The sequence below is a fragment of the Lactuca serriola genome, chromosome 2 (genome assembly GCF_051521515.1).
Source record: "Lactuca serriola cultivar US96UC23 chromosome 2, Lser_US96UC23_V15, whole genome shotgun sequence".
NCBI lineage: Eukaryota > Viridiplantae > Streptophyta > Magnoliopsida > Asterales > Asteraceae > Lactuca > Lactuca serriola.
Genome location: NC_136409.1, coordinates 217,103,191 through 217,110,469, shown reverse-complemented (window position 1 = coordinate 217,110,469; position 7,279 = coordinate 217,103,191).

The following is a 7,279-nucleotide window of genomic DNA, read 5'->3' as shown; positions in this document are numbered from 1 at the left end:
TGATGATGAGGAATTGGCTCCTACCATTGGAAGTTATAATTGCAAAAACCTTGTGCTTACTTTGATGGAGAATGTGAAAGTTTACATAAGGATTTCATAACAACTAATATATGTTGGTACTAATAATTCGTATATGTCATTCTTGTAATTTATTTATGATCTGTGAGTTCAAAAATAAAGATAGATGGACTTTGCAGGGGCATTTTGGATATAAAGGGTTTGTTTGGTCAGTTTAGAAGGGTAAATTTTGGTAAAAATGTTTCTAAAGGGTGTAGGCTAATTTTTCTTGTTGCCATGTAATTTTACCAATGTTACAAGTAAAGGGCATTATGGTCTTTTTTGGATAATTATAAATATGATTGTATTTTTTTTACTTTATTAATTATTCTTTTTGAGATGGAGTTGGAATTTGACAGAGTTTTGCTTGAACTGAAGACATTGTTGTGTTGTCATTTTTAAAGAACGAGGTTTGGTTCAACAGATTAAAGATCTAGTGTAAAAATGAGATTAAAGGGCATTACACACTTCTTATAAATTTTTGTTGGAAAAATGTGTCTATAGTTGGTGGTTTGATGGGGATATCTCGAAGGAATATGCAATTATGCATAAAGGCAGGAAAAGGAATATAGGATTGAGAAAAATTTTATTATTAATATATTTATTTTCCAGCTTTTGAAAATAGGCCATCAACACTAAATGATTGTTTGGTAGGATCTAAATTTTTAAGTTTTGAATTTTTAAGAGGTCTGAATTTCTAAGAGGGTCTTCTGAATTTTTAAGATCTGAATTTTTAACATACAGTTTAGTTGGAGCCTCTGAATTATTATGCTTAAACATAACTCAAAAATTAAACAAAAAAAACAAATCAAACATAAATATTTGACAAATCTACCCAACTATATCAATCAAACTCGCATTGTTTTTGGATGATATTGCTATAACTAAATAGTTTTTTCAAAATACAATGGTGTAATCAGATCTATATGATACTGTAATAAAGAAATCATGTATAATAATCATGAATTTCATAGGTAACAAGTATAATAATCATAATTATGACGTACGTCATTAACCTTATGCATATAAATTTAAAATCATTTTTAACCTTAAGCTTTTTTGCGTTTTGTTTTCTTATTTTCTAAATAGATTTGTATTTTTAAACAAAAAAACTTTATTGAGAATAAAAAATAAAAGTCGTTAGTATTCAATATTATTTAATTGCAAATATCTTTGATGTAATAATATTGCTTCGGGTTTATCAAAGTTTTTTTGTTTTATCTTGTAAAATATATTATATTCTTGAAAGTAAACAATGTGTTTATATTTTTAAACAAAAACATTTATCATAATTTTACTTTTTTCGTGCTAATCTTTCTACACACTAGATTAAGAGAAGTGTAAAAATTAAATAAATAAATAAATAAATGGATTTCAGGTGAGTACGGAGATAAGTAGAAACAAAGAGTAGAAGAATATTTGATTTTTTTTAAAAAAAAATATATAATGTAACTTTATTTGTGACAACTTAAAATGATAAAGCAAGTTCACTAAGCTTAATATATTAAATATATCAATAAAAACATATAAGATGTAAGAAATAACAATATATTTTAATTCAATTTTAGAACTATATGTTTGAAATAATGTTGCACTTTTATTTATATATGATTTATAACATTTTACTTTCACTTTTTTTTGCCAAATACACAACTGATATATCTCCATTGTGAACGATACATATTGATGTAATGCGTTTTTTTGGAATATAACATATCTCCAAAATTAAACTAATTGCCGCAAGTAAATTAATAACCAAAAAGAATGAATTGTCACCGTCGCTTTGCGCAGGTACACTCCTAATATATATGTACACTCGTACTTTGTGTTCATTTTGTCCCATAAGACATCCTACCTTTTTCACACTCATTTGTAAATACATTCAAGTTATCTTTTCACATCCAACACCTTAAGTTCAATTAACAGCTTGGGGATTCATTATGAATCATGTTTTATTTTTTCATTTTTATGAGCAACACCAAAATAGATGTCATTGAGATGTGATGGTTTTAATATGTGTTTATCTTATTATATATTTACTATGATCATAATATTTTGTATAAACTTAATGTAAGAATTACTATTTTATAATTAATTACAAAAATATTTATTTATTGCTATATATATATATATATATATATATATATATATATATATATATATATATATATATATCAACATTTTAGATATATAATTATGTTCTATGCAACAGATAGATTACGAAATTGATGATCATACTATACATGGGGCTTAGAGGGGATAAAGTGGGCAGCTGTACAGACCCGATTTTTTTTATTATATATTTTTGTTTAAAAATACAAAATTATAATAAAGATAAGAGCAATTTTTTTCTTGTTCATCCCGAACCTTTAAGAATATTTCATTTTTCAGGACCGACCCTGATACTATACGACGAAAAATAAACAAATTGTTAAATGCCTTTAATTAAAAAACTTATGTACTAAAGTTAAAAACTTAAAATCATAAATGTCTTGTAAAGTGTGATCAATGAGTTGGTAAATATACTTTATTGGGGCTTATGTCCGGTTGCTATCAGTATGTGTTCTAATAAGTCATGAGAGAAAGTTGAATCTCGCATTAAAAATGATAAAGCTCACGTATAACATAAGATAAAAGACAAAATTTTACATATGAAGTATGTAAAGGACCCTAATACAAATAAAAGAAAAGAGGATTTTATAGTTCAAATAATGGTTGGTTGTTAGAAGATTTTATAAATTAATTTTATTAAAACTGCAGTTTTTTGGAAGAGAAATTAAATATATTTCTATATTTTATTTTTATTTATCTTCTTATCATATCAAAAGGTGACAAATGGATTAAATGATATTAATTTCATTAAATATGCAATTAAATGAGACATATGTCAACATTTGATTGTGTATGAGAATATTTAATTTTCTCTTTCATATGATATGAGAATAAATAGGAATAAAATATAAGAGGATAAGTATCAATACAAAATAAATACATTTTTTGAAAGAGCAAAATAATACATTTGATTTTTCAATAATTTGACTAAAATAAATACTTTTTGCAGTTAGTTCAAAAAAACACTTTTGATAAATTTTTTATATAACATAAGATAAAGACAAAAAATCAAAGGTGTGTTCGCCACATAACTTTTGAGAGTTTCTTTTTTTAGCTTTAATAATAAAAAAAACTTAATTGGACATAGAAACATGTAGTTTTTAGGTTAAACAAAAAACTCTAAAATCTAAAAACTACTTCAATTAGAATTTAACAAAAAATCTTTTAGATTTTAACTAATAGACTCAAAATAATAGACTAATAGACTAAAATACATTTAAAAAAAATAATTCATATCTATTCTTTTTAATAATTTACTTATATGATTAAATATAAATATATTTTAATAATTCAGATGCCTTTATTGGAAACAAACATTGATCAATACATTTTATAATTTATTAATTTTTATTTAAAAAATAATAAATATCTATTATATGAATTTATAAACCAAAATTAATATCATACAATAATATTAATTTTTTAGAACGCCGAAACACTTGTAAAAATTAATATCATACAATAATATGAATTTATAAACCAAAATTAATATCATACAATAATATTATATTTTTACAACACTAAAACACTTGTAGAAATCATATTTTTTTTTCGAATGCCCTTATGTCATTTTATATTTTTAGCTAGTCTATTAATTAGTTTTTACCAAAAATTATTTTTTATCAGTTGACTTTTCAGTTATAAGCTAATTTTTCATCTAACAACTAGCTTTTCAGTTAATACGTCAAACATAACTTAATATGCATAAAAAAGTTCTTACTAATTGAGAAGCTTAACGAGTGCATTTGATATTAAAATTTGGATGAATTTTAACTTTTGATAAATATAGTTTACAAAATTTAATTAATCATCATTATATTTCAATTTTAGTTTATATCCATATGCCCTTTTATGTAAAGTAACTTTACATAGACACTTCAAAAACTGTAAGAATGGTTTCTATGGTTAGTTGAGAATTGTCATTTTGGTCAAAAAAGGTTTGGATTAGCACATAAGATCCAAACTTTTCATTTTGTTGCGAGTTTGGTCCGTTTCAAAATTAAAAGACATTAAAATGACTTTTTTTTGCCTTTGTTATTTGTTTTTTTTTCATTTTATTTATTCAACTACTTTTTAAATAAAATTAAAAATACAACCCACTCATCCATCTCTCTCTCTCTCTCTCTCTCTGTGTGTGTCTATATATATATATATATATATATATATATATATATATAGAGAGAGAGAGAGAGAGAGAGAGAGAGCTAGGTTCAAATGTTTAAACTAAGTATTGTGTTATTGTATGCACCAATCAGATTTTAGATAAATCAAATCATTTAATAAATAAGATAAGGGTATTATAGTAATCTTATTATTAGTTAATTATGGTAAAATAGATATATAATTAGATATTAGCTGTATTCCTAGATTCAAAACCCTAAATTGAAGCCAATATCGTTTTTTCCTTCTTCACTTCTCAAATCTGATCGACACCTCCCAAAATTGCATCTCCTCTTCTTTGCGTCTCCTCCCTCCGGTCGACAAAAGCCAAATGATTGCAGCTCCCTTCTCTATTCTCCAATCGATCGATGAAATTAACAGCTCCTTAATCTTGTTGATTGATCAGACGTAATGGTCTCCCTTTTCCTCCTCTATTTCTGATTCGAATAGAGGAGCCAGAGCCGATGACTCTAAAATCTCTGGTAGATGGAAAAACGAAGGATAACCTATTTTCTCGACTTCAACCTCTGATGCAACTCCTGGATCGATTTATCGCTTGTCGCCCTATAGGTGGCATAATAATTATATTATTTATTCTCCTCCTCCATATGAATCACCATTCACCATGACAGAAAACTTATTCTGCGAATGTTGAATCGTTCATGTCCGACGAGGAATCACAGGATTGTGATGGTGGCTTTGTACCCGATTGTGAAACAGAGCATCTATACGTATTACGACATGACCGATGCCCTGAGTATTTTGATAGGTCAATTTAGAGAGATAGAGATTTCAGATTCCGTCAAGGTTTACGAGTTTTTGAGACGAGTAAGAAAGCAGTTCGACGAGCTTGACAACTTTTACGATTATTGCAAATCTATTGGCCTTGCAAAGACTCTCTTCAGCTGTTCTAAATGCCATTACTTCTTCTTATATGATAAAAATCAATTTGTTTCTGTAGACGATTAAATGGATGATATTGGTGCGATTCCAATTCTTTTGGAATGGAATCACGAATTCCAATTTTGTTGGAATGGAATCATGAATTCTAATTCTGTTGGAATGGAGTATGGATATGAATTCCAGTTCTGCTGGAACGGAATCATGAATTCTAATTCTATTGTAATTCTTAACAATTGTTACATGTATTTTATAAGAAATAATGTATTTTTTGTTTTTATTCTTCAATTGATTGTTCAAAAATTTGTTGTTCTACAAGAAGTTTTTAAAGTCGTGAACAAGAAATAGGTTCAAGAATATTTTTATATTTATAGTTCAAGAATATTTTTATTTTTAAATATACTTATAAACATATTCTGTCAGAATCTCCGAATTAAAAGAATTAAAATTCGTAAAATCGGGTTTTAAAATTAATAGAATCTATGATCCCTTAAAATATGCAATTTTCCTTTATTAAATGTATATTAATTGACTAAAATACCCTTGTAATTAAATTAGATGATATTTTTCAATTATTTTTAATTCAATAATATGTATTAATCATTTTTTTAAAAACAAGTAAAATTGATTGGCCCACATTTATGCATACAATATCACAATAATTAGTTTGAATAGAATAACTGTGACATCCCTATTTTCACGGCCAGAAAAGACCGGTTCTGTTTATGCTTTATAAAAATCAGAGTTCTTTTAAATAAAAATGTTGCGGAATTTGTTCCCAGAAAAAAACACGATAAATATGTTATTAAAACATTTTTTGAAGAAACGTATTTTATTCATCTTAAAACGTTTGGGATGTCATCGTTAATACAGAAACATAAGCATAAACAGAACTTACATTTGTTTACACTAGTGATCTACATCTCTTTAAATCTCTCCGTGTAATGTGACTTCATATCAACACCTGTGATATAAATAAACTGAGTGGGTCAGGTTGGGAAACCTGGTGAGTACATAGGGTTTTCAACCCACAATAATATAATTATTATGTTTAAACAATTAAACAATCAACCCAATTACCCATCCCCATTATCTTCTTTACTCTTAAGGATTTAACCTAAGAGTCATCTATCCTGCATTCGTTTATTCCGAAGTCCCTTACTTCCAGGGTTATAGGACTGGCACTAAATCCATAGCTGCCAATGTTCGTTCGTAAAGCACTAATTCCATAGCTGCTATATTCTACTCATCGGGTACTAATTCCATAGCTACCACTGTTTAATAGGTACTAAGTCCATAGCTACCAATTCCTAATAGGTACTAAGTCCATAGCTACCAGCGTCTAACTAATAGGTACTAAGTCCATAGCTACCGATTCCTAACAGGTACTAAATCCATAGCTACCAACGTCTAACAGGTACTAAGTCCATAGCTACCGGTGTTCGTCCCATAGGCACTAAGTCTACAGTTGCCAATGTATACTCACATCATCTTCTATCTCTCATCATTCATCTACCCATCTCATACCCAACATATTCGTATATATAAAATGCGTATACAGTTTAAATCCTTTAAAACATGTATAAAACGTTCATCCAGTATAGACAACACGTATTCAGATAATATGCACACATAGCACGTAGTTTATATAAAATACTTCATATCTATGTGTAAGATGAAAGAGACTATGCACTCACCTGAGTAGGTGGTGACTCAGTACTCGGACAACGCTTCGATACTCTTAAAACAATTTTCCTTCGATAAAACCTAGTACCAATACCACTAGGGTTTAGTCTATCGATAACCGCGACAAATTAATTAGTTTGACTATTATTATTATTATATAAGTGTTAATAACACTCAATATAACTCATAATAATAGCCCAAATAATTATTTTAAGGACCTAATAACATTCCTATAATTATTTGAAAGCTATATTAAAAATTGCGTAAGTGTAGCACACTTAGAACGAATTTTATCGAAAACCGGAACTTAATTGGAGCAGCGTTTCGAAACCGAAAGGCTCTTTTTCTCGGGACCCCGGGAGCC